Source organism: Mus pahari, chromosome 13 (assembly GCF_900095145.1).
Source record: "Mus pahari chromosome 13, PAHARI_EIJ_v1.1, whole genome shotgun sequence".
NCBI classification, from domain to species: domain Eukaryota; kingdom Metazoa; phylum Chordata; class Mammalia; order Rodentia; family Muridae; genus Mus; species Mus pahari.
The window spans coordinates 52,115,575-52,123,805 of NC_034602.1; the positions used below are offsets into that span (position 1 = coordinate 52,115,575).

Genomic DNA, 8,231 nt, shown 5'->3' on the forward strand with positions numbered 1-8,231 from the left:
CTACACCTGCTGTATGTTTCATAAGCAAACTATTTCAGGATGGTAATTGAATATTAATAACATAATCTATGAATGTTATCTCTGCAGCTTAGTGATAACTTGTAAAAAGAGTGCCCAGGAAAGGAAAAGAGTAGAAAATGTAGGTGCTTTTAAATCTACCATAAATCTCAGCTTTATCACACTCTAAACTGTGTTATCTTTATGATTTTTCTGTAATAAAGATATCAAAAGTATTTTTGATAATACCAATTTGATTATTATCAAATTGGATCCTAGGCTAAAACTAGTCTGAAAATTTATTTTGGATATACTATAACTATTTAACCATTCTCACTTGTCCATATCTTTGTCTTTCTAAAAATCCCAGAAAAACTAACCCTTTTTAAGAAATGGAGACCACCCTTTTTTAAAGGCATGAACAACAATACTAACATGCATGCCTAGTGAACTTCATTATTTACATACCACATATTTGCTGAGTACCTCCTAAAAGACAGACTTTAGAATCTAAACTAAGTGAGGTGATTTATATAAAACGGACCACATCAGAAAAGAGGGAGTGGCACCATTAGAAAGTTTGACCATCTGGAATATGTGGATTGTGATTGGAAGAAGTCAATGGGGCATGGGCTTTGAGGTTTCAAAAGCTTGAGCTAATCCAATGACAAGTTCTCTTCCTATTGTCTGCCAGTCCAGATGGGTCACTCTCAAATATCTCTCCAACATCACATCTCCCCATGTACCACCATGTTTCCAGCCATAACAATAATAGGCTAAATCTCTGAACTATAAGCCAGTTACAAATACATATTTTTCTTTGTAAGTGTTGTGTGTCTCTTCACAGCACTAAGACTCTAAGATCCTAAGAATCCAAGATGAAAAACAGAGTATTATCTCCTTACCATGTTTGAGAGAACAACTGAAGTTTGGTTATTGTTTGGAAGATTAAGTTATTTTTTTCCCTTATATGGTTTCTTATGAGTTCATGTACCTGAGAATGAAAAAAAAAAAAAAAATTCCCCAAACAAAGTTTCTTCCTTCTTTCAATCTGATTTCCCTATTCTTTACCTTTCCCCAAACTTTCTGTTCATGGTTGTCTTAGTCAGGGTTTCCATCCCTGCACAAACATCATGACCAAGAAGCAAGTTGGGGAGGAAAGGGTTTATTCGGCTTACATTTCCATACTGCTGTTGATCACCAAAGGATGCAGNACTGGAACTCAAGCAGGTCAGAAACCAGGAGCTAATGCAGAAGCCATGGAGGGATGTTCTTTACTGGCTTGCTTCCCCTGGCTTGCTCAGCCTGCTCTCTTATAGAATCCAAGACTACCAGCCCAGAGATGGTCCCACCCACAAGGGGCCTCTCCCCCTTGATCACTAATTGAGGAAATGCCCCACAGCTGGATCTCATGGGGGCATTTCCCCAACTAAAGCTCCTTTCTCTGTGATAACTCCAGCTGTGTCAAGTTGACACAAAGCTAGCCAGTACAATGGTGATCCTTAAATGTCACATCTTTATGTTTATATAGTGATGTGACGTTAGGCAGAAAATCTCACAATTCTTATACATACATTTTGTCTTTCAGTTTTCTTTTGGAAGATATTGAGGCTTACAAAATTAATTTCTTTAAGTATGATAATATCTAAATTGATGATCTTTTGAGAAAATTATTATTTTTAGTTATCCTTGCTTCTGTATGTTTCGAAATTTAGATTAGAAAAATACTAAATTATCATTATTTGTAATTATTATTTGAATCCATCTGTTCTGTTAAATACAAAAAATCATAATTTAAATAATTCTTTCAGAATTTGTTTCTATCACTTTTGATTTCATATGATCATTGTCAAAATTATTGTCAAATATGGCCAACTCTTTAATGAGAATTCAACTTAATAGGATAGATTACATGAAAATTATTTTCCTTTAAAAAAAATACAAGCCAGACGTGGTGGCGCACACATTTAATCCCAGCACTCTGTAGGCAGAGGCAGGCAGATTTCTGAGTTTGAGGCCAGCCTGGTCTGCAAAGTGAGTTCCAGGACAGCCAGGGCTATACAGAAAAACCCTGTCTTGAAAAAAGAAAAAAAAAAAAAAACATAATTTATGCATGCAGAGACCTTTCACAATATAACTTTAGACTGAAGATAATTTTAAAACTTTTTAAAAAATATTAAATTGCTAGAGTTCTTTTTTGGCTAAATAAAATCTTAAAAATTAATACTAGCATATTAATTATTGAAGTAAACAGCATAAATCCAATATTCCTTTAAAGCTAAAGAAAACAAGAAATAATGCCCACATGTTTTTCTTTTGAAAGGAGTCCCCAAAAAGCATGTACTGTATCTAATGTCCTTGTCTCATAAGAGCCAGAAGTTTAAAAATCTCGAGGCTGATGTTAGGTCATCAAAATATAAAGCAACCTTTTATGTGGAAAAGTTATAATTCTTAGCTACTAAAGCAGAACTTGACTCCTGAAACAATAAAATTAATCAATAGCTAAATGAATTCCAATTTTAATCAGCAGAATTTTGCCATCAAATACTTAAATAAATAAACTGAAATAAAATTCAGATTCATTTTCATATAGATATTATTTTTTCAAAACATTTTTACATTTTACATTTTTATCTTTTATTGTCTTCTCTTTCTCCAGCCACTTAAAATTCTTTTTATTTCTTCAACAGGAACTGTTTTCCTCTGACTTATTTTCTTAAAATATGCTAAAGTTAGTCTTAGTTCATTGACTCAATTTTACTAAAATATAGTTGTTCTGATTAATTATACCTTAGGTGACATTGGAACCACAGGGGAAATTAGAAAGAACATTACAGAATGATCTTTCATATCTCTACAAAGTATAATCAGTTTTGCCAGGTTTATAAATGCCTTTGGTCACTTTAAATCAGGTCCTAATAGGGCTTTGTCACTCAAGGGGCTCATCTGAATGATAGCCAAAAAGAAAAGGAAATTAGTTCTAATATAGGAAATAGACCCATTTAAGTATCTTAACTCATGCACATAGCAATCACTTTATCTTAATCAACAGTTATTCTCTGTTTTGAACAATGAATTTCCTTCTTTCAATTACTTTGCAAGAAGCATTCTATTTTTGGCAGACAGGATTGATTTTTCTAAACTCAAATTCATGAAAGCACATCCTAGGCATGCTTACAACTTTAGATTTGTAACTTTTGTGGAATAACTATTAAATTTGACTGGTTTTGAGACATTTTAACTAATATTTAAAATTCTTAAACTGGTTATGATTAAGTTATCATATGTGTAAAATGTATTTCCTTCTTTTTAAAGTAGTAAAAAAGCTCAACATCATCAACTATTAGAAAGTTGGAAAAAATTGAATTTTGATATTTGATTTGTGGCAAGTAAATGTATAGATTATTATATATGTTATGGGTACCCCTCATTGCCTATAGATTTACCATACACTAGTCATCTGGCTCCTAATAAAAACTGAAATAAATTGCATCTTTACTAAACATGTAGAGATTTATTTTTCTTATCATTATCTTTTAAACAATACAAGTAAACAGAACATGTACTTGCATAGAATTTTACTGAGCTATACTAGGAACTGTAAGTCACACAGGGAAGATTTGAAATATTTATGAATCTCTAAATGAAATTCTATGCATTTTAAAAAAGGAACATTCTTGCATTTTGGAAAACACTGAAAACTGAAACTACAAATACAATATTCTAGAAGAATGGAAGGATGATTTTAATTAAACATTTTAATATGCAGAGTAATGTCAAATTCAGTATCAGCTACTAGGCAACAAGGTACTCTGTCAATTGTTACTTATTGATCTGTAACCTGAAAAAGAAAAGATGTTAAGGGAACTCACATCGTGAAGGCCCTGGGTTCATTCATGATATCCTACTTCTTCAGTCAAACATAAGTACAGCATCTGTTATGTGTCACTGCAAATGTGTGGGGAGCACAGCACAAAGATCTTTGTGCTCCTGGATTTCCAGAGAATCAAGAATGTTAAGCACTCAGCATTGTATTTCCATTGAGAAAGGCATAAATGTAACAAACAAAAGCAAATTTTATTTCCATTCAGAAAGCTGGAAATTCAAAAGATTGATATGTCAATGACCTGCACTATCTTTTGAGGCAAGCCATATCAAACCTCTACAACCAGGACCAGAGGTAGTTAGTAATCTAAATGACATTTATAGCCATATCCTCTTCCAGGCTTTCAAAAGCAAACAGAACATAACAAAACAAAAAAGATTAAATAGAATAAAAAATAAAAATCAAGACTGCAGGTGGTTAGAATCCAAATGACCTCTATGCTATCTGTATGATCAAAATCAGGCTAGACCCTTGAATAGTTAACTCAGTCTATCTCAAGAACCCATCTTCTGAGAGAATGTGACATGTACCCTGTGATTATGCTTCCCTGGACACAGAGGATTGTATTAACACCTGAAAGCTTTTTCCTAAATTCGTTGGGTTTAAATATACTAGGAATAATAAACTGCTTGATATTATATTAGATTTCAAGAAATCTTGATACAGGTTGATGAAGTCTATAACTGGGCTTTTCCACCCATGCATAGGTTCCCAGAAGTTAGGACTCTGAGACTTTCTATTTAATAAATGAATGCCTAGACAGAAAGCTTTGCTGGCTAACTCATAACTTAATTACCCACTTATTCTATTCTAAGTCCTGCCACATGGCTAGTTACCTTTCATCAGGTTCATGCTAGCACCTTCTCCAGAGTTGGAGGTAGAATCTTTCCCAACTCTATCCCCAAAATCTCTGTACTGGAATGTGTTAGGCTTAGATTTTTCTAAACATACTTTATTTAGGGTTCTAGGATGCATCTAACTTCCTTCTAGCCCATTGACCAGAGGTAAGGAATTAAAGGTTAATAAGCAAAGGGGGGTTGTGGAACTTTTAGAAGAAGTTCTCTAGGGTGATTCCTTGTCAGGATACCATCAGTCCAGTCCAATAGCAAATGCCAAACATGAATCACTACCAGTGGCTGGATCCAGCAGAAACCACAGTGATCTACCAAATCAGCATAAGTCAGAGAACGTGGAAATGAATCAATCTGAACCACCTGAGAATGATTCTCATCTCACTTGAAGGAAACCCTCACAAAGGAAAGTTGAGAAAAGATTAAACATTCTCCCTTAGGCATTAGTAAAAATACGTATGGATGAAATGATAATCCATGGGAAATTTTCATATTTAATAACATATTCATTTATGCCTTGTAAGTAGTATTTTGTATGTGTGATATATACCATATAGACACCCAAATGGTCTTTGAAAACCCTACTAGGTGCCAAAACATGCATTAATTAAATTATCATTATGCAATCTCAAAATGTTTAGAATTTACCCAAACATTTTCGGAGACTTCAACCATAATTTGTTTTAACCTATAGTTTTTATTATGTCTTCATAGCATCCAGATATGAAGATACAAGCTTAAAATCCCAGGTCAATGTAAACATGACATAGCAAAATTTCAAGATGACTTTTATAAGAAAATGGCTCAGTAAGAAATGGAAATATAGAAATTACTCCTTATGGCACATAAGCCTTGGTGAATATGTAGTTATAGTTCTGATTTACATGTCTAACCTTGTGAAAAAAAAGTTTTGCCAATCTTGGTGGGGTGAAGTAGGAGACACTATACATGAATATAGACTGTTGAAGATGTTTCTTTATGTTATTATTCGAGGAAGATAAAATGACTGACTTCCAAGAACATTATTACATCAAATAATAGCCTTCTCAGGTATTAATTGCATATCTTCTGCATGTATTAATCAGTGTATGTATATGGAAAGACATCCTGTCCTACATATTTGCTGATATTTAAAAAAAAATTTAAAACATTTTTTGGCACTTTGTGAACCCCACATTATGTATCCCTAATCCCTTAATCTCTCCATCCATGCATATCTGCCTTCCACTCTTGCAACCTCCACCAAAGCAGAAAAAAATATCTCTTGGAAGCTGAATCTGTCACAGTGTGCTCCACAGTATTTCCTCTTGTCCACGCTTCCTTGCTTGCAAATGATTTTACTGCAATATCTTGGTCTGAAATGAGGCCTCTGGCTTCTGCTACTTTATCAGTACTTGGAACCTCACTGGGACTCCTCTCAGATATCCTGTTGCTGTCCTATGTCATGGAGATCTGGTACTTTTTAATCTGTAGAATTTTCCAGTAAGTAGTTTTCTAGTAAGTAGTTCATTGATGTGAGAGATGTTGGGACAGAACAGTTGAAATCCCTGGATCTGGGCCTGAGAGGTATCAGAGATGATCAGTCCTCCAGTTCACATGCTCTCCTGCCCTGGAGCCAGGTCATCAGCAACCAAGGCCAGTTCTACCCTGTGTTCAGGTGACTTGAAGAGTCCAGTCTACCTAGCTCCCTATCAATAGGGCCAGTGAATTATATGGCCAATTATCCTAGTTTTATAATCCTGGGGACAGCTTTCCTGCCTGCCAGAGATGGTAAGGAACTATGGAGGGAAGAAGCCTATCTCTCACTTTTCTGCACCACCATTCAGCATACAAGAGACAGGGCCAGCTCCCCTGTGCTTAAGGTGTGAGAGTTGGGTCACCTGCAACAGTCACATCCAGTGCCAGCTCCACTCTGCTGCCTAGTTAAGGACCAGGTCCTGCTCTACAGAGTGCTGCAGCACGTGAGAGGAAAGAACAGCTTTTTTGATCTCATGACCCTGTTTTGGACAACTCTCCTGTCTGCCTCTGGTTGTCAAGGCAAAAGTCAGGGGAAGGGATTTCTCCCTTGTCAATGCCACGATACAGCGGACAAAAAGCTGGGCTGGCTCCCCACATCTAGAGCCAGATATATTATCCTGCCCAGGTTAAGTGCAGGGCCTGTTCTTCTAAGTGATTTAGCTGGTAAAGGACAGGAATAGCTCTCCTGTTCTCATGATCCCAGAACCAGGACTTCTCCCTGCCAGAGGTGACAAGTGAACCTCTGGTTCACAATATTACAAGGAGAATAGTGTTAGGGCCAAATCTCCCACATTCACCCACAACTCCAAAGTCCTGTGCCTGGATATGGGCAGTTTCAGCCCTCCTGATCTCATGTCTATCGGACCAGCTCTCCCATGATTCTTAGGTGAAGGGTGTAGCCAATTCTTCATAGTCCTCAGACAGTCCAGTCCAAGGAAATATGCCTGGCATTTGGTGGTAACAGACACCTGCTCCTGCATGGACACAGACACAGAAGTATTCCCCAGTGTCAGCACAGGTTCCATGGTCCCAAGTGGTATCATCAGCTACTCCTATCATCTGGATGTTCCTTCCTACTCTTGAGTCTCCAGTTCTGCTTCTCTTTGTTGCATCCATATTCTTTTGTTTCTCTTTCTCTTCCATTTCTCCACCACTTACTTGCTCCTCTTAGTATGTAACCTGGGGTCTCTGAGTGTCTAGGGTTGTCTCAAGAGTGATCTCAGGAGTGTTATGCATTACTGCTCATGTATTACTGTACTGAGCAAGGCCATATTGAGCGTGGTCATGCCCAGACCTCTGGGGAGCCAGAATGGTTTTCATCTCATGCTAGCTCCCTGTCAGGGTCTCATGGTGCCAGTCTGGTGGTCTTTTCAGATTTGCTCCTCTACCAACCCACATAAGTAGCCATCTGTTTTGGGATCATTGACCTAAGGTAGGGTTATTCTAGTCTTTGGCTTTCTTCCCATCCTAAAAGCCAGTGCAGAACTGCCTGATACCAGAGTGGTGGTGATCTCAGCTGTTTTTTTTTTTTTTTTCACCCCAGGGAATACTAGGCTACTAATCATTCAGATGTTCATAGGTCAGAACATTGATGTAGTATCTCTCCTCTCTGCCAGCTACTGACACACATGTGACAGCAATCACATCTGCAAGGCCTCCAGAGGCAGGTGCTGGTTGGTGGTTTTAAAGCCCGAAGACTTTGCTACCGAGTGTTAAAACACATTTTTAAAAAAATATTTCTGAATCTGGAACTGAATCCTGAAATGTATGAAGAAAAGTAAACTAAAATATTTTATTGCTCTAAAGTATGAAGAGAAATTATATAAAGTTTGATGTGTCATGTACCACATACGCCTTTGCCAGCTTATCTTGATAAGCTTTTATATGTAGTTGGAATTATCTTACCTTAATTATAGATGGCAGTTCAGAATATGTTGAGATTCAAAAAGAAGTAAATTCTTTCTAATATCAAACGGGGA

The 8,231-nt window shown here is 36.6% G+C and overlaps 1 pseudogene; it reads right to left on the reverse strand.

Moving 5' to 3' along the window:
• Positions 1-7,797: 7,797 nt before the first annotated feature.
• On the reverse strand, positions 7,798-7,920 carry LOC115065276 (annotated as a pseudogene).
• Between the last annotated feature and the right edge of the window lie 311 nt (positions 7,921-8,231).